We start from the raw sequence: 21,289 nt of genomic DNA on the forward strand, positions 1-21,289 counted from the left end.
AAACGCTTGAAGGATTGGAGGCTAGAAGAAAGGCTTCTTGTCTATTCCATACAGTGAGTGCAGCCTGAAAAAAATTCCTGTTACCAGGAATGTAGCCAGGTAATGAGTGTGGAGGAGAGATGCAAATCTTAAGCTGGGTACACACTATACGATGTATTGTACCATGTATCAATATATAATTTCAATGCGGATAGTGTGTACGCCTAATCCATCATTCATCTCATCATCGCATCTGCTGTTTGCAATTCAGATGATGCAATGAACAATGCAGTGCTTTTACATGCAGCATGTAATGATACATCGCTCCATTGTATGCCAGAATGTGCAGTGTGTACAGCGTGCGCAATGTATTGTTACAATGCATTGCACCATCACTGGATTGCACCATCATATGGTGTGTACCCAGCTTTACACTAAGCAGAGGGGTCAAATTGTGATATATATTTTGAGATAATAATAATAATTTTATTTATATAGCGCTTTTCTCCTAAAGGACTCAAAGTGCTTTACATTTACAGTACAAAATACAAAATAAGCATAAACAAGGGACATTAGTGAAATGCTTGGGTGAATAGGTGAGTCTTGAGTCTAGTTTTGAAGGATTCTAGAGTGGAGGCCTCTCGAACTGTGCGGGAAAGTGAGTTCCAAAATGTTGGAGCCACGAAACTGGAAGCTCGACCCCCAGACGAATTCTGTGAGATTCTAGGTACTGTAAATAGTCCTTCGTCAACGGATCGCAGTAATTGAGTGGGACAGTAAGGAATCAGAAGCTGCTTCAGGAACCCTGGGCCATGGTCATGTAGGGCTTTGTTGTCACAATTGGTGCTCGAGGGTTACCTGTATCAGGTGATGAACTGGAAACACTGGAGGCCGGCTGGACTGGAACCATGGGAGACATGAATAGCTCTTTTAATAAAAGAAGTGGGTAGCAGTGAGAACTGCCTTGGGTGACAAGTGACTGGAACTGGAAACTTGAGAGGTTGGAATGAGACCAGAAGGAACTTGGAGGGACCAGACTGGGACCGGCAGGTAGGCAGACTGAGCTGGTCGGGGTACCAGTAGATGAGCTTGCAGATGGATGGTAGCGTGGAAGCTACTTGTTGTGGCTTGGGAAGCCGTGGGTAGACGTGGTAGCGTGGAAGCTACTTGGAGCAGCCTGGGAGCCGTGGGCGAGAGGTGGTAGCGTGGAAGCTACTTGGTGCGGCCTGGGAGCCGTGTGGAGAAGCTGGTAGCTGGGTAGCCACTTGGAGAAGCTGGTAGCGTGGAAGCTACTTGGAGTGGCCTGGGAGCCGTGTGGAGAAGCGGGTAGCGTGGATAGTCACTTGGAGAAGCGGGTAGCGTGGAAGCTACTTGGAGCGGCCTGGGAGCCGTAGGTGAGAAGTGGTAGCATGGAAGCTACTTTGTGCGGCTTGGGAGCCGTGTGGAGAAGCGGGTAGCGTGGATAGTCACTTGGAGTGGCCAGGGAGCCATAGGCGAGAGGTGGTAGCGTGGAAGCTACTTTGTGCGGCCTGGGAGCCGTGTGGAGAAGCGGGTAGCGTGGATAGTCACTTGGAGCGGCCTGGGAGCCGTGTGGATAACTGAACGTAGCAGGCTTTACAGTTAGCACTGGTCTAGGAACCAGCAGGAGCCTGGGACACACTGGAACTCAGGTACAGCTACAGCACAAGTTGTACACCACGGAACGTAACGAGATGTTCAAGCACTGAGTGCTATTAGAGGAGGATCTATATACCAAGAGTCTGGCAGCGATTGGTGGATGCAGACAGGTGGTCTGGCAGTGGCATTCAGAGTGGAGGAAGACACAGCATGCAAAAGGAGTATTCATCTCTGCAGCTCTGAGAATCAGGACCACACCTGTGATTCCAATTAAGACTAGCAATGCTCACAGACAGAGCAGGGTCCAGGTGATTAATAAGTTTGGCTAGGAGAGCAGTCTGCACACACAGGTATCACAGCCAGCATGATTCAGCCAGAGCAGATGTCCCAGGAGAATTGCAAACACACATCCATGGAGCAGCTGACAGAGGTAAGTCTCAAAGCAAAAAGGTGACAACTAGACATGATTGTGACATTTGTAAGTTATTAATCCAATCTTGAAAGCAATTTGCCATCTGACAGGCAGCCAGTGAAGGGAGTAGAGAATGGGTGTTATGTGGCTGGAACAGGGCTGGTTGGTTAATAGCCTGGCAGCTGTGTTTTGTACCATCTGCAAGCGGTGTAATTCTTTTGCTGGGAGACCGAGGAAGAGGGCGTTGCAGTAGTCTAGGCGTGATGATATAAATGCATGTATGACTTTAGGCAGATCTTCTGAGGGAATTAAGGACCTCATTCAGAGTTGGTCGAAGCGGCCGCACGGTCGTACGGGAAAAGGGGCCAGATATGCAAATGATTCCCTTGCAAATTGCGTCCCTGAGTTCAGATCGGTAGCTGGCCGACCAAGGGGAGGAAGTGGCCGGAATTCAAAAAAATAAGCCCCCTTCTCATACGCATTGCACGTCATCTCCGGGCATATAAGGATTAATCGAGACCATCGGGAACCATCTGCACTGGTCGTAGAGCTTAAGGTTGACCATACCCTCTCTTAAGCTCTACGATCATGTCAGTGTAAAAACCTCCCATGTCACATGTGCCATGACGCTACTTTGTTAATTATGCACTCCCATAAACCGTATGCACTCCCATAAAATGCCATTCACATAATTAGGCACGCCTGCGTTCGGATCTCCACTCCCCTGTTTTCAAGCACCTTCCCCTGTTACCACCCACAAACGCCTCAATCTGTCACTCAAACTACCGACTTGGCTGTGTTCAAGGAGAAAGAAATTTCTGATCGTAACGGCTAGTTTGCGCACGCGCATTACGAACTTTGCGCAGTATAGCGAACATCAGTGGCGTATGACCGTGCGGCCGCTTCGACCAACTCTGAATGAGGTCCTAAATGCTTGATTCTGGCAATGTTCCTCAGATGAAAGAATGAGGATTTGATTGTGGCTGATACCTGATGTTTAAGTGTCAAGCCACTATTCAGGACAACACCAAGATTCTGCACATGTTTAGTGTTTTGTAATTCTGAATCCCCAAGCATAAGTCCTGTTGGTTGGCTATGCTGTAGCCCTGTCCTGTGACCTATCATAAGAACCTCTGTTTTATCAGGGTTCAGAGATAAGCGTAAAGATTTATGTTAGTATAGTTTATCCTTATGTGTAAGTAGAAGCATTTTATAATGAACACTGCAAAATACAGGCAACCAGCAGTGGATCCTACCGATTCACACTACAGTATGGCATGGCTAGAAGGGCTGTTTAATGCACAAGGAAGTAAGATGTATGTGGACACATCTGTACATAGTGAGCTTGGGGTAAGGGTTTCTTGTTGTGTTGTTGAGTTTGAGGTGGTGAGATGATGTCCAAGATGATATGGCAGAAAGACTTTCGGAAACGTGGGCTAACACAGAAGGTGAAAGATCTGGATAGGATAAATATGTTTGAATATCATCCACATACACATAAATCTGAAATCCAAAAGAGTTAACTAGTTTTCCAAGACAAGGGGGATAGAGAAGGTATCTAGTCAGCATGTTGACATTTGGGATGTTGACCATCAAAATATCAACACCAGTTTGTCGACTATTAAAAAGTCACACCAGAATGTTGAGAGTCAAAAAGTTGACACCAGAATGACATGTTTAAAATGTTGACAGATACTATGTTGACATCCACAAAAATCCTAAAAATCTACTGTCAATATTCTGTTGACATTCACAATGTTGACATTATCTCAGTGTTGACATTGTGGATGTTGACATAATATCTGTCAACATTTTGAACATGTAGACATTCTGAATGTTGAAATTCAGATCATGTCGAAATTATGGCATTGATGTACTGAATGTCGACAGAGCATAGAGGAAAGTAGAGGACCTAAGATTGAGCTTTATCCAGCAGATAAAGTAAGCAGTAAGAAGGTGGATTCAGAGAAGTGAACACTGAAACAGGGATATGATGAGTATGACGAGAACCAGTATATGACAGGGACCTGAAGACCTACAGATTTTACCATTTGGATGAGAAGATCAGGGCTGTCTTAACAGCAGTGTGGGCCCTGGGCAAAGCAATGCACTGGGGCCCCTACCCAACCATTCACGTGAAAAAAATTTAATTGGTCAATATATATATATATATATATATATATATTATATATATATATATATATATACACACAGTGTATTCACTTGTCTTTTCAGGGTTTTTCTAGCTGTGATGGCACTACAAGTCCCAGCACATCCAGTTGACAAAGTTTGCTGGGACTTGTAGTCTCATCACAGATGGACAGTGACCTTGTTGCACAAACTAACTTATATGACACCTGCTTCGTTCTTACCTTTCAAAGTAGAGCTTGAGCAGGTGCTGCTGTTAAAATGCAACTGCCGCAGGGTCCAGGATCACTATGGTCAGACTGGGCTGGACTGCTGGGAAGGGGAGCTGAGGAGGCGCCCTGTCCCTGGCTAGATCCGCGATCGCGACCCGCTCCTGAGTCCTGACTGGCTTCAGTGGGGCAGTCACTTTCTCACCGTCCAGTCCACACTTCTAAGTGGTGGTCTTGTGCACAGATGGACCACCTCTTTACTTCATCCACATATACACCGCTATGCACTGCCCCCACATTGGTTGCCTGGCTCCATACACTCCGCTCCCACTCTCCTGGATAATGGCACACTGAAGTGCCTGTTAGCCGGAGCAAATCACAGCTTCCTGTTTGTGTCCAGGAAGCAGGCAGTCGGCACATTACAAACACAACCTGCCTGAGCTCCTTGGATGGATCAGCAGGCAGGTTCGCTGCGTGGATGGATCAGCAGGCAGGGGGGGTTTCTAGGTACTCAGAAATCCCCCCGTCGTGTGCATATGCGGGTGTGCCTGTGGTCAGGTCATAGTCGGGTAAGAGGCAAAGGCTAAGAGCGGAATGGGTCCTCTGAGTCTACAGCACACATGGCAGCAGAACCCGGCAGCAGCTCTCAAGGCTAAGCAACGTCAAACTGCCTGGCCTGGGTGGAGCTGAGGACTGAGGAGAGTACTCGTCACCCTTTGGGGGGGAAGGGAGGGAGGGAGAGCGGAGGAATACAGGGCCTGATTCAGAGCCGGACGCTGTTTCAGAGCGCTCGCTCTGAATCAGGGCGGCAGTTTATTTTTTGAGAGCCGGCCTCCTGGCCGCTCGCTAAGCTGTGGGTGACCACCCTCAGCTTTTGCGAGCAGCCAGGTGATGGTCGTGACCATTGCGACCATCGGGCTTGCGACGAGACCCTTGTGGTAGGGTCTCGTCCATCACAAGCCCCAGTGAGCTTCCGGCTCTAATAGAGCTGGAAGCTCACTACTGAGGCCGCTCCCAAACGGCAGGCGTTCCTCCGGGAACACCTCAATTTGGCCAGCCACCCCCCTGCCCGCCGCCAAAACGAGGCGAGCTGTCAATCACAATCGACAGCCGCCCCATTTTGGTGCAAGACCCGTAGCGACGGAGTGCCCGCCGCTGGCCTGGTCTGGCGTATGGCGGGGGACTTAGGTTTAGGCAACGGGGAAGGGGGGGTTAGGGTTAGGCACTTTCTAGGGGGATTAGGGTTAGGCACATGGGGGGAGGTTAGGGTTAGGCACCCCTAAGGAGGGTTAGGGTGGTTAGGTTAGTATATACTTACCTTAGGACGATCAGGATTTCTAGCGCTGTCGGGCTGCCGTTGCGGGATCTGTCCATCTGTCGGGCTGCCGCTGCTGGGAATCGAACCGCTTTGCGGCCGGTGGTATTTCATACCGATTCCCTTTCACAGACATACTGCATGTACATACTGCCAGATGGACTGAACAATATATCATTCATCGTCTGTAGCTCCGGGTCTCGCACCAAAGGGGGCGTGCTGTCGATGCTGATTGACAGCATGCCCCCTTTGGTGGGCGTGCCGGGGGTGTGGCTGCCAGACGGAGGCATTCCCTAGTGATGTCAGTGGGAGTGATTTTGGCTCTGATAAAGCCAAAATCACTCCAGGGCTTGCGCCAGTGAGACCCTACCGCGACCATCATCATGGACCATCATGGACCATCGCGACCATCATCATGGACGCTCCCATAAGCTGTGGGTGGTAACCCACAGCTATGCGAGCGTCCATAAGGCCGCTCCATTTTCATGTAGGAGGGCCCTGATTCAGAGCATCCGGCTCTGAATCAGGCCCAGAGTTCAAGAGGCTTTCCTTCCCACCAAGCACCCTGAATTGAGGTTTGCGATTCACTAAGTTGCGGCATATCTACTGATCCTGGCACACTGCATGTCCTAATGCTAACCGCTACAGAACTTGGGACCTCATTCAGAGTCGGTCGTTGCGACCGCACGGTCGTAAGGTAAAAGGGGCCGGATATGCAAATGAATTCTCGCAAGGTGCGTCGTTAAGATGGGATCGTTAGCTGGACGAGCGAGGGGAGGATGCGGCCGTAAGACTAAAAAAATACCCCCTTCTAGTTCCCATTACACGTCATCTCCGGGCATATAAGGATTAATCGAGACCATCAGGAACCATCGAAGCTGGTCGTAGAGCTTAAGGTTGACCATACCCTCTCTTAAGCACTACAATCAAATCTGTGTAAAAACCTCCCATGTCACATGTGCCATGACACTATTTAGTTAATTATGCACTCCTATAAAATGCCATTTGCATAGTCAGGCATGCCTGCGTTCGGATCTCCACTCCCCCGTTCACAAGCACCTTCCCCTGTTACCACCCACAAACACCTCATCCTGTCACTCAAACTTATGACCTGGCCAAGTTGAAGGAGAGAGCAATTTCTGATCGTAATAGCTAGTTTGCGCATTTCGAATTTTACGCATGCGCAGTTTAGCGAACATGGGTGGCGTACGACCGTGCGGCCGCAACGACCGACTCTGAATGAGGTACTTGGTCCCTATACTTTAGCCGGTGGGACCCAGCGGTGAGAGTGAGCTGCAGGACATTTGAGGTCCAGGACAGATCCAACACAGAGCTGCCACAGAGCACTACAACAACACAGGATCACTAACATTGGGCCTGATTCAGAGCCGCTCGTAAGCGGCCGCTCGTTCGTTCTGACCGATGTTCGCACATCTGCGCATGCGTACGGATTGTAATACGCATGCGCGAACCAGTCAGTGCGGCCGAAAATCGTTTGTTCGCTATATAGCGAATGCCTGCTATTTTGAGTGACAGAAGGAGGCGTATGTGGGTGGTAACAGGGGAAGGTGCTTGAAAACGGGAGTGTGGAATTAGATCGCATGCGTGCTTAAAGGTCAAAACAGGCATTTTAAGGGAGTGCATAATTAATACAGCAGCGTCATTGACCACGTCACTTGTTTTTTTTTTACCCTGAACTGCTCGCAAAATAGCGGCCAGCCACAAGAATAGCGAGCAGTTCATACGCTGTTCGATGTGCTCGATTAATCTAATAAATAGCGGACATGACGTAGGATGCGAGCGGCCAGGGGGCGTATTTTTCAAAATTACAACCGCAAGTTTTGCTCGCTCGTTCAGACTTAGAGGCGTGAACAGACCGCAATTAGCGAACGGTTCATTTGAATAGCCACCCCTTGTTTTAGAACGAACGACCACAAATAGCGAGCGGCTCTGAATGAGGGCCATAGTATTTTTGTGTTGGAAGGAATTTATTAAAGCAGCCGGTGCTTGTGCTATGAAACTAAGAGGAAGCTAACTCTTGTATGTTACACACGAACATTAAGCAGTCCATTGACATTTTACATAATCCTCCGTTTCTCCTTATCTGGTCTATACTTATAGATTCATCTGCCTCATTTATATATATCCAGCTGGACTTTTATTGGTTCATATTATTTGTTGTATGTATGGTTCATGTGTCATTATTTTTATATGCTAGTTCATTGTACGATCAGCAGCGCTGAATACCTTATTCAGAGTCGGTCGTGAGCGCTGAGCGCTTGCAACCGACTCGATGTTGGTCCACAGGGCATGCGCACGACAGAGACTGCTCCGTCGTGCGTATGCACGAGCCCCCGCTAACGACAGATCACCCGTCGTTAGCGGACTCGAAGCAAATGGAGCGAGCTGTCGATGTTGATTGACAGCTCGCTCCGTTTGTTTGGCGGGCAGGGGGCCTGCCTGGCCAAACGGAGGCGTTCCTTTCGGAACGCTTGCCGTTTTGTGGGTGTCCCCACTGACATCACTGATGAGCAGGAAGCTCCCTGGGGCTTAAGGTTGACGAGACCCTACCCTAGGGTCTCGTAAGCCCCGATGGTCGCGATGGTCTTGACCATCGCGACCATCTCCCTTAGCGGTCATTAGAGCTGTTGGTGTTAACCCACAGCCTAACGACTGACATGGAGGCAGCCGTTCAGGAAGCAAGCGGCCGCCCTGTTTCTGAGCGACCGCTTGCATCCTACGACCGCCTCTGAATGAGGCCCTGAGTCTATGTATATTCTATACTGAACACAGATACATTTTTGCAGTGACTCACTTACTGTGTAGCAAAAAATCTTCATTGTTACAATAAATTATTATACTGTGTCAATTGGTAGCTGTTTCTATCCAGCGCAGTTGCTTCTTTCTAACGTGCCTCATATAGCCTATCTACTCTTAAGATTTTTAAATATTTCATTTTTTTTCTTATTAGCACTGTCCCAGTCAGGGCCGGATATAAGAAGTCACCCCTGACACACATAGGGGGCCCACACAGGGTCAGTGTGACCATGCCGAGAACAGGTGTCCAGTGGCACCTGTTCCCGGATGGGGGCTCAGCTGCTGAGGCTCTGTGTTCTAACAGCACAGTCAGTGCTACTGCATACTAGGGATGGTCATCTGAAGCCGATGGTTAGCAACTATCAATGTTTCCGTTTCGATGGTAACACTTTTTTCATCGAACATCAGGAATTTGATGGTTGCCAGCCATCAGATGCAGCTTTCCAATGCCCATCCCATGATTGTGGGGGAGGCGGGGGAGCACACACTGCTGCTCTGCTCAGAGCAATGGGTGAGTAACAGGAGAATAGATGCCGTGCACATGTACACTGCATCTATTCTCAGTGTAGGGGGAGCCTTGGGGAAGCACAGCATCTCGGAGAGTGCTCGGCACGCCCCCACAGTCACGTAGATGGGGGTGCCGTGAGGCTCGCTCCCTTCCACAGAAGCTTTGCCCCCTTTTCGCCCATGAGTATAACCATTGCGATGATTATACTATTTAATCGTTGTGAAACGATGGCTAGTTTCCATCACATTTCTGGATTTGATATCGGAGGCCCGGCAACCATTCGATGCCGGGCTTTCAATATCCATCCCTACTGCATACAGCACACAGCGGCTCCCAAATCCCCTCATCAGCATCATGTAATACATCACATCCATGACGCTGGTGAGGGTACTAGGGAGCAGCTCTGCAGGGAGGTAAGGTGAGTAATCAGTGGGGGAAATAGAGCAGTAGGCTCCGTGTGGCTTGGGGGAAGTGGTAGGCTCCATGTGGCTTGGGATATTGGTTTGCTCCGTGTGGCTTGAAGGGGGCCCCCACAAGCCTTAATACAGCTCTGGCCCCTGTTATCACTTACCAATTTAATTATCTCACCACAAATTAAAACTTATACTATGCAAAACTATAAGCATTATGCACCTGTGCGCCTAGTGCACATTTAGCAAATACTACCCTAGCTCCACAGAACTCCTCCCATCAGCCAGTGCAAACACTGCCATCTTGACCCACAAATTCAGGCACTCATGCAGAAAACTAGGTGAAGCAGTGCAAACTTAGGTGCATGACATCATCAAAGAGGATAACGCTTTTCTCCTCCGCAAATTCAAGTGACGTAAATGGCATTCTACATTAATTGTTCAAGTAAGCATAACTCATGATGATTCTGCTGAAAAGTGAAACAAGTAGGGAAAAAAAATTAAATGTATTTGTAGTTTAACATTTCACAAAATTTTGTTTCTACAGTATTTGATGCATATGCCTCTCATGAGCAGCGCCCTCTTCTCTCATGTGCTTTTCCTTCCCTTACTTACAGTATAGTATTATCTATTCCATACACCCTACAATGGCAGCTAAAGCTTGGTTTCTGTTGCCCTGCTGCTTGAGTATTATGACCGCTGTTACAGCAATGTTTATAAGCTAAGATCTTATTTTCATGTCATAAGTTGTAGTATTGGGGGCTCTTCATCAGCTTTTTCAAAACTCCTCTGCATCATTTCTATCCATTCCATATAGATATGTTTGGATTGGTAATACAGTAGATACTGTATGAAGTTGATACTGTATAGTAGATACAGCTTAGCAGAAAGCTACTGCACAGACACGTGCAGTCCATGAGGAACTGTTGCAGGTATGAGGTGTAATAGTAACTTCCTTTTTTGACAATGCAGTGTGCCTCCTCTTTACATACAGCGAAAGAAAACAAACAAACAAACAAACAGTGTGAGTCTGTGTCATGTCTGGTTTGTGCATTGTAGTTGGCAATGTGACTGCACTGATGCAGCATACACAAACAAGTTCCAACCATAACTGTACTGTATCTAGGGCCACATTTTGTTGAAAACAGTCCCTGAACATAAATTATACCTACACGCGAGACTCCCGATTTTTCGGGTAGCCCTCCGCACCCCCGGAAGGGTAGGCACTTCTCTCGCATCCCGCCCACTTCCTAGTGAAGTGGGAAGAATGGGGAGAATATTACCTGGAATCACGGTCTGTTGTTTGGGGGCAGGGCTTAATGATGCGATTCTATGATAATTGCATCATTTGACCCCACCCCCTATTCAGATTTGTGGGATTTCCCTGTGAGAGGGTGGGGCCTAATGACATGAATGGTCCAGTCTCGCCCCCATCATTGCCCATCTGCAGCTCCAGAGGAGGACAGATCAAAAGTCAGTAAGTATGTTATAAATCCTTTTTCCTCTTACTGTGCTTCCTTCAAATTGGTCTGTGTCTGGTAGCCAATTAGATTAAATTGGTGTCCACCCTTACTTTACTGATATTACTGGGTATTGCTGCCTATATAGTACAGGGTGACTAACATTTACAGTATTACATTTTTGGTGGTACATTACTAAGCATTTTTGCTGGCTTATACTGTTTGGCTACTACTGGTATTTATTTTTTCTGCACATATTATTACCAAACCCATACTATTGTAGCATTTTTCTCATTGATGAGGTTTGGGTATATAGTTTCAGGCCACTCCTTATGCAGTACAAATTTACTTGTACAGTGCTGCAGTATATGTTTGCACCATATAAATATAGAATAACAAGATTACCAAAAAAACAAGTAAATCCATGTTTTATCCAGCATTGAACATGCCGACATGTTCGTAATGTTGTCAATAACCATGTCGACACTGAAGTAACATGAACATTGTCGAAATGTTGACAATATCTTTTGCATAATTATATTCCTAATGCTAGCCCTAACCTTAACTCTTACACTAAAGGTGGGTACACACTATACAGATATATCCTCATGCGCTACGGCTCATCTGGCCCTCTCCCTTCCAGTGGCGTGAAGTCATGCACCCCAACCCCAAAAGAAAAAAAAATGTATTGAACAAGTGCAGGGCAAACGCAGGATTTTCTGAGGGGGAGGGGGGTTCTAATAATATATATATATGTGTGTGTGTTTTGTTAAACACACACATATAATATATACAGCATATAACACACATGTATATGTTATATATATAATGTAACACATATATACACATATATCCACGCTAACATACATATATACACATACATCCACACTAAAACATACATACACATATATACACACTAACATACATACATACATACACATATATACACTAACACATACAGATATATACATACACATGTATATGCACTAACACATACAGACATATACATACGCATATATACACACTAACACATTCAGACATACATACCCATGTATACACACTAACAAAGATATATACAGTACATTATTATTATTATTATTATTATTATTATTATTACCCTTTATTTATATGGCGCCACAAGTGTTCCACAGCACCTTACATAGTACATAGAACTAATAGGTGAACAAGAAACAAGTAACTTACAGTACATGACAGTGCAGGACAAGGACACAACTTATATACATTGCTTAAATAGTGATTAAAGCACTCACAATAAGCTGCCGGGAGTTGGCAGTCCCGTGTTAGGTGCCCTAATGGGGAGTAGAGAGAAAATGTAAAGAGAAGCACATGAGGGAAGAGGTCCCTGCTCGTGAGAGCTTACATTCTAAGGGGAGGGACAGACAGACAGGCGTGGCACAGAAGGGGAAGATAGGAAGGAAAGAGCATGAGGTGGGTTAGGATGAGTTCTGAAAGCCTTGATGAAGTAGTGGGTCTTGAGAGCCCGTTTGAAGATTTGTAGAGAGGTGGAGAGTCTGATAGGGAGAGGGAGAGCATTCCAAAGGTAGGGAGCAGCACGGGCAAAATCTCGGATGCGGGAGTGGGAGGAAGTAATCAGTTGGCAAGACAGGCGGCATGCATTAGTTGAGCGAAGTGGACGGGCAGGAGTGTGAAGGGAGAGAAGGTCAGAAATGTATGCGGGAGAGGATTTGGTGAGGGCTTTGTAGGCGAATGAAAGAACCTTGAATTCGCATCTGAAGGGGAAGGGGAGCCAGTGTAGGGCTTGAAGGAGAGGGGAAGCAGATGTAGACGTCTGGAGAGGAAGATGAGCCTAGCAGCAGCACTGAGAACCGATTGTAGTGGAGAGAGGTGAGAGACTGGGAGGCCAGCTAGGAGAAGGTAACAGTAGTCCAATCTGGATATGACCAGTGAGTGGATGAGGGTTTTAGTGGCATCCTGGGTGAGGAAGGGTCTAATCCTGGAGATATTTTTTAGGTGAAAACGGCAGGACTGCGAGAGGTGCTGAATGAGCGGTTTAAAGGAGAGGGAGGAGTCTAAGATAACTCCAAGACAGCGCACTTTGGGGCTAGAGGAGATAGTTGTGCCATCAATAGATAATGAAATTGTGGGAAGTGATGTAGTGGAAGAGGGTGGGAAGATGATCAGCTCAGTCTTAGACATGGTAAGTTTATGAAAGCGCTGGGGCATCCACGAATAGGACAGCAGAGAGACAGTTGGAGATACGGGTAAGGAGCGAGGGGGAGAGCTCAGTGGTGGAAAGGTAAATCTGAGTATCATCTGCATAGAGATGATATTGGAGGTCAAAGGAGTTAATGAGTTCACCTAAAGAGGATGTATATAGGGAGAAAAGGAGAGGTCCAAGAACAGAACCTTGGGGAACTCCTACTGTTAGTGGAAGTGGAGGGGAAGAGGAGTCATGAGATGACACAGCGAAGAAATGATCAGATAGGTAAGAGGAAAGCCAGGAGAGGGCAGTGCCATGTAAACCGAGAGAGTAAAGGATTTGCAGGAGGAGAGGGTGGTTTACAGTGTCAAATGCGGCAGAGAGGTCAAGGAGAATGAGCAGAGAGTAGTGGCCCTTGGATTTGGCGGCAAGGAGGTCATTGCTGACTTTTGTGAGGGCAGTTTCAGTGGAGTGGAGTGGAGAGATCGGAAGCCAGATTGAAAAGAGTCAAGGAGGGAGTGGGAGGAAAGAAAGGTGGTAAGGCGGTTGTAGACAATACGCTCAAGAAGTTTGGAAGCAAAAGGGAGAAGAGAAATGGGTCGATAGTTTTAAAGTATGTTAGGATCAAGGGTAGGATTTTTAAGAATGGGGGAGACAAGAGCATGTTTGAATGCAGAAGGGACAGTGCCAGATGATAGGGAGAGATTAAGGAGGTGAGCCAGATGGGAACAGGCAGAAGGAGACAGGTGGGAGAGAAGATGGGAAGGGATAGGGTCAAGAGGGGAGGTGGAAGGAGGGGAGGACCGGATGAGGGCCAAGACTTCCTCTCCAGAAGCAGGGGAGAAGGATGTCAGAGTTGGAGAGACAGAAGGAGAGGGGTGGTAAGGGCAAAGAGGGGGAGGAGTGCTGAGGGTCTGATGGGATATGATGTCCTCACGTATGGAGTCAATTTTAGATTTAAAGTAGGTGGCAAAGTCGAGGGCAGAGAGCGAGGAGGGAAGGCGAGGAGGGGAAGGGCAGAGTAGGGAGTTGAAAGTGGCAAAGAGATGCCGGGGGTTTGAGGACTGGGAGGAGATGAGGTTCTTGAAATATGTTTGTTTGGAGAGAGACAGGGCAGCACTGTAGGAAGAGAGAATAAATTTAAAATGGAGGAAGTCAGCCTTAGAGCGTGACTTTCTCCACTGACGCTCTGCAATTCTTGAACACTTTTGTTGGTATCTGGCGCATTTGGAATGCCAGGGTTGTGGTGTGGATCTGCGAGGGTGAGTAGTTATTGCCGGAGCAACAGAATCAAGAGCAGTAAGGGAGGAATTGTACAGGAAAGTAGCTTGTTCAGGACAGGAGAGAGAAATGATAGGGGAGAGAAGAGAGTCCAGCAGGGAGGAAAAAGCAACAGTGTCAATAGCCTCAATATTATGCTTAGTAATGGTAGCCTTAGGAGTTAAAGGAGGGGAAAGAGAGAGGGATAGGTTAAAAGAGAGAAGGTGATGGTCAGAGAGGGGGAATGGGCAATTGGAATAATCAGAAATATCACAACGGTGAGTAAAGACCAGGTCAAGTGAGTGCCCACTCACATGGGAGGGTGATGAAGTCTATTGGGTGAGACCAAATGAAGAGGTGAGGGTAAGGAGTTTAGCTGCAGAGGATTCTGTGAGAATGTCACTAGGAATATTAAAATCACCTAGGATAATGGAGGGAAGATCTGAGGAGAGAAAGTGAGGGAGCCAGGAAGCAAAGTTGTCAAGGAATTTGGAGGGAGAGCCAAGGGGACGGTAAATGACAGCTACTCTGAGGTTTACTGGTTAGAAGAGGCGTATAGCATGAACCTCAAATGTGGGGAATGTAAGGGATGGTTCAGAGGGTATTAGCTGGTAGGAATAACTGGTGGATAGAAGGACCCCAACACCACCACCATGGCGACCCCCAGGCCTGGAGGGGAGAAGGCAAGGCCCCCAGAGGATAGAGCAGCAGGAGAAGTGGTGTCAGAGGGTGAGATCCAAGTTTCAGTGATGGCTAGGAGATGTAGGGAGTTGGAGATGAAAAGGTCATGAGTGGGGACCAGTTTATTACAGACTGACCTGGCATTCCAGAGGGCACAGGATAGAGAGATAGCATTTGCGGGGGAGATGTGAATAAGATTATCCGGGTTGCTGTAACGTGGAGGTAAGATTAATTTGAGGGACCGATATGAATAGAGTTTAGTGATGGTGTGGGCACCGGAGCTAGAAAGGGAACCTATAGGAGGTGGGCAGGGAGGGAGATGTGGATGGCAGTGGGGTGAAGTGACAGGGAGAGGAGTGTAGGAGAAGGGTTTGGTGGTAGGGTAGTAGGACAGAGAGTAGGTAGTAGAACAGGAAGAAAGTGGAGTAATGGGTGAGGAGGGAAGAGTAGGCAGACAGAGGAGGGGGGAGAAGGGGGAGGAGGAGGTGGAAGAGATAAGGGGGGAAGGATAAAGGTGGAAGCAGTGGGCAGAATAGAGGATTACGTAGAGACTGAGTGAAGGAGGGAGTTGACGAAAACATTTTCATGGTGTTTATAAGAATACAAGAGGAATGAAATTCGGAAATGTAAATGAGATATGAGTGCAAGAAATTTGTAGGAATGCAAGTGAAAAAACAGTGATGTATCAAAAAACAGTGTATCAATATGTATGCAGATTAACAAGATTGTTATAGGGAGGATTAAAAGTGGGGTTCTAATGTGTGCAGAATTTGAAAAATAATGCAGATTGTAAGCAGATGTGAAGCTAGGCAAGAGAGCTGAGATAAAGGACAGTGTTTCAAAGTTGATGGATGTAAACTGACATGGGAAAAAGTACGATAAGCATTGAATTGTATGCGAGAATCAGAAGGCCAGCATTATTAATAGCAATAGAAGTGTTCTTGCCGTGATTGTACAGGGAGTCCAGTTGTAGTCTGAGTCTTTAGATTGTTGCGGTTTGCTGCTTGATGGACCTTTTCTCCTTCTGTTTCTCCTCGGTTTAACGCAGGTCTAACGCTAGTTATGCACTTAGAAACACTGCACCCAGCCAAGGTTTTTCCAGCCAAACTACTGACACTTATACAGGGATGCAGGCAAGTGTGGACACTAATTAATGAAAACCCCCAATTGGCCAGCCAGAGAAAGCTAGCAATAAAAATGGCTCAAGTCAACAATGAACACATACCATACATCTATGGCTACAAATAAATCAAGCATTCACTTCAGTCAATAGACTGAGAGAATCCTTAAAACAATATAACTATTAGAAATCATAATGCATTAGAAACAATAGCATAAGGATTCAGTAAAGAATAAGCTAGTTACCTATGATTATAATTAATAAAGGAGGCACAGGAGGTGAAATACATATACACAACTAACACATACATACACACACAGTACATACACATATATACACACTAACACATACAGACATACCCATATATACACACTAACACAGACATATAAAGTACATACACATATATACACACTAACACATACAGACATACATACCCATTTATACACACTAACACAGACATATACAAAAGCCGACCAAAGTGGAGAATAGGGAAATCGTGAAGGAAGGGGGAGGGAGAGGCTTCTCAGGTTGGAGCAGTTCTATCTAATCAAGTAATGCATGCCGGCAGGCGGTAGCAGCACCCCGCTCCCTTTTCACTCAAGGGGGACTATGCAGCAGTTGTAGGAGCAGGCACGGGCGCCCTCCCATTCTGCCAGTGTCTGGGCTTGGGACTCGAGTACCGGCAGTCCCCCCTGATGGCGGCCCTGTTCATACAGACTGAACGGCCATCATCTGTGTCTGGCTGCGGGTCCCGGTGACCAGGGGGCGTGTCGCGGGCCTGCCCCGGTGGGGGCCGTGTCCCACCCCCCTCCCCGTGGCTGCAGACATATCTGTCCATCGACTGTGCAGCACAGCCAATGCGATATGTCGGTGAACGGCGATGTTCACCGACATATCGCGGGTACACACAGGCCGACGGGCAGCAGTTACATTGGCCGATCAATTGATCGGCCAATGTATCTGTCAGTGTGTACCCAGCATTACACTAACACTAACCCTAACATTAAATGAAATGTCTACTTTCTGAATGTTTACATTTTAATTGGAGACATAGTGACTGTATACCTTCAATGCAACATTTCTGCCCTCATAGAAGCTTGGTCAGCTAAACATGAAATCTCCACCCATAAGTGAGTCAGGACTTCTTTATGAGCAGAGGTGTTAACTGCACTGGTTCATGCTGCTACCCAGAGTACAGAAAAATAAAACAAATGACATACTGTAGTGACCCAATGCATTGCTAAAGTAACAGTGTTAATTGATTTGCAACATTCTTTGGTTTAACCTCTTGGTACACTAGTTAACCTATGTTAACCTTTGTGCCTTTTAGACTGTCATAAGAATTTTAGAAGACATTGCAAGTAACAATGGAACATAAATGAAGATAGTACTGAAAGTAATACAAATAATAATAAAAATAACTTGTTCTACAGAAGAAGAAGAAGAAGAAGAAGAAGAAGAAGAAAATATTTGTATTCAATTATTAAAAAATATCAAGATATTTTTTCTGTAAGTCAATGTCATAATGATTGGCTACAATCACCATTTAATCTGCCCATACATTAAATGAAAATCTGAAATCATTATATTTTATTCATTACATGCTGTCATGTTACAATACATTTTTGCCATCAAGGTTATTTTAATGATAAAGACGAGAGGAGTTTTTTCTCTCCCGTCTGTGTGGATTGGGAAAACTTTCATGTTTAACATAACAGTAAATGAAACATACTTTATGGTTACTTATCTAATTAAGAATCTTTTCACTTGTGGGGACACTCGTACGGTGTTCAGTGTCATAGGAACAGCGTTGAAAAGTAAATGAACGTGGATTATACATTTACTGCTAGCTTCTCTCACTTTGAAAAATTGATTGTCTGCTTTAAGGGCTTGTTTTATTTTAGAAGTTAAACATATCTGACTGCTTTGCCTATTGAACTTCTTATATAAGTCCCTCAGTGTCAAAATATAGTCAGAAGAATATTGCTCTCAAAAGAAAATGATGAATTTCTCCCATCTCACGCAACATTTTCACACTCAAATAACTTCAATCATTTTATATTAAAATTTTTCTATGAACACATAAATATATGTGTGCCTATTTATCTATATTAGATTTTGGTGTTTTTTTAGATTTCACGCACCATGCTGCTCATTTTTACAAAAGCTGTAGCTGATCCACAGACCTATGACATGGTTATCTCTTTCTGATTATGGAGATGAGAGCATGAACATACATCAGTAAGATTCCCTACTGAGATAGCTTTTCATTCTTTTCAGCAAGGAAAAAAGATCAAAGGAAAAATGGCTAATTAACATACCAAAGGAGACAAACCCCCTAGAGATTTACCATAGTTACAATCCAATAATAAACAACCAAGTACAAAAAAGATTATTTGATAATAGCACAGAGAAATGAAAGCCTTTGAAATAGCATCTCCTCAGAAAAACTGTGGGAAAGAAATAATATCTGTGATTATGCAGAATGGTGTTGTGAGCTTTGGGGAATAGTTTTTTCCTTTTAGCTGAACTTACTTGCAAATTATTTGAACAGTAAAAAAAAATTAAAAAGGAAACAAAAGTTGTTCTACTTTGCCTTTTATCCTTTTTTTGATATTTGCAATATAATGGCTATTGTTATTAACAATAGCATTGTTATGGCAACCTGCTATGAAAATATACTTTATATTAGAGATGAGTAAAATGGTGGTAAAATGTAAATGTAGATTACATATTGGAACAAGCCTTTTGACAAAGGTGCAAAGTGACATCACCACAATTTTCAAATTCTGGGTTTGCTTTATCATTCTATGCAATGGCTATTCTAGTCTTTATTCTAATCTTTATTTCTGAAACATGACCTCTGTAGCTCCCTCACTTCTTATCCTCTGACATCTCCACCATCATCGTGGGGGAATTCAATATCCCTATTGACAGTCCACAATCTCCTCACGCCTCCAAACTACATTTTCTAACCTCCTCTCAGTCTCTCCCCATGGACTGACTCCTCTACACATCAGGAGGGCCACTGCCTTGATTCACCAGACTATGCTCAGTTTCTTTATTCTTTAAAGCTTGCCATACATCAGACCAACTTTCCTCCAACCATCCAACCAGCCAACCATCCAATTTGTCTGTCCAACATACAAGTTGCCCCATCCCCTGTACACATACCCCTATACACCAGCCCCATCCCCTATACACATACCCTTTTAGAACTGTCCAATTCTCTGTACACATACCCCTATACAGCATCCCCTATACACATGCTCACTCTGGTGGCCACAAACATGACATAAACAAGTGGTGTAAGGGTAGGAGAGGAGGGCAAGAGAATTGGGGTGCAAGATGCAGGTGTGAGCCTCTATGAACTTACCATTGCCAATCTTCTGGCCTGCAATGCTTTTGTTTGTCCTCAAGTGGGGTCTTCAGCTCCCTGAGGAATTGAAGACAGGAGACCGGTTCCATGTATTGTACTGTGCTCTGTGGCCAGAGCTTGCAGCGCTGTGAGGAACTCCCTGGTTTCTACAGCTGGAGTGGGATGGAGGCTGTCAGGAGGTCCCTGTGGCCGGAGTTGAGCTTGCAGTGCTGTGAGGAGGTCCTTGGTTTCTATGGCCAGAGTGCGATGGAGCCCTGTGAGGAGGTCCCTGGCTCCTGCAGCATGCGGCCGGAGCTTGCAGAGGGTCCCTTGCGGAGGATCGACAAGTATGTGCCCATGGTCCAGAAGAATCAGAGGTGCAGGTGCAGTCAGTCCTAGCAGTGCCCAGGCCAGGATGCAGAGAGACAGCAGCAGAAGAGGTACTGGTGGCTCTCCGAGGGACTGTCATGACATTCAAGTGTGACAGAAGTAGGTGGGCACTGCTGGCCAGTGTCTGCCTACTTATCGTTCAGTTGGAGGGAACTTGTTTGATCTTCCCAACTTGTTGGAGCAACCATTTTTGCCCGTTTTTCGGCATGTGGGACAAACAAATGATTTTTGTTTGCTCCCACACACTAGACAGTTATCATTCCAACACTCCTGGTGTATGGCCTGCTTAACACTCCTTTCCCTCTCTCAGATCACAACCTTATCACCTGTATGCTCTCCTCCTTTACTTCAACCTCAAAATCATTGAAATCAACTAAGCCTCCTCAAACTCAAAATATTAATTTTCAAAAACTATCTACCTCTCTGTGACAGCTATTCTCACCGATTTATAAATACACTTCTCCTGAGACTGCTGCATCACACCAGAACCAGGCTTTAGAAATAGCCCTCAATGAAGTGGTTCCAGCTATCAATCACACTCCACATAGACTTAGACGTCAACAGTGGCATTCTAAATTAACAAGACTCCTACAAAAATTTCCTCACATATAAGACTATCTCACTTATTGTAATGCTCTGGAAACTGCCAAACAAACACATTTCCAATCCCTGCTCAAGTTTCTAACCCCAATCAACTTTTTAATACATTTAAATTTCATATCCCTCTCTCACCCAATGCACCTGCTACTATCAGTGCACAAGATCTTGCTTCCTATTTCAAGAACAAGATTTGTAAATTCAGAAATAGAATGGTATGCTCTTCTTCAGCCTGTGACCAAAACTCTCTGCTATATTCTCTATATTTGACCCCACAAATTAAGTATCTACAGTCTTCTCATTCTCTTACTCTACTACTTATCCTCTTGATCCTATACCCTTACAAATTAGTAAAGCTCTGTCTCCTGTGCTCATCTCAAAATTAACTTAAATCTGCAATCCCTCTCTCTCTACTAGTATATTTCCATCACTGTTCAAGCATGCAGTGATTACTCCAATTCTGGAAAAACAAAATTCTGACACTAACACTCTCTTAAATGACTGTTCCATCTCTCAGCTCACATGCCCCTCCAAGCTACTTTAGAGATTTACCTACACTCACCTCACACACTTTCTTAACTCACACAACTAAAGCTGGCCATATACAAGGATGATTAGTTTGCTGGTTGAAATGATAATCAGGCAGTGTGTAGGATCAAACAATAATTATTCATTTGCTCCCACTCGCTGAAAAACACCAAAAAAATGGTTGTTCCAACTAGTTTGGAAAATCAAACATGTTTGATTTTTCCCAACTAATCATTCTAGTGTTTTGGAAAAGTTCCCCCCAACTTAACGGTAAGTAGGTGGGCACCGGACGGCAGTG

The sequence above is a fragment of the Taudactylus pleione genome, unplaced genomic scaffold (genome assembly GCF_031769625.1).
Source record: "Taudactylus pleione unplaced genomic scaffold, aTauple2 ptg000005l, whole genome shotgun sequence".
Classification (NCBI taxonomy): domain Eukaryota; kingdom Metazoa; phylum Chordata; class Amphibia; order Anura; family Myobatrachidae; genus Taudactylus; species Taudactylus pleione.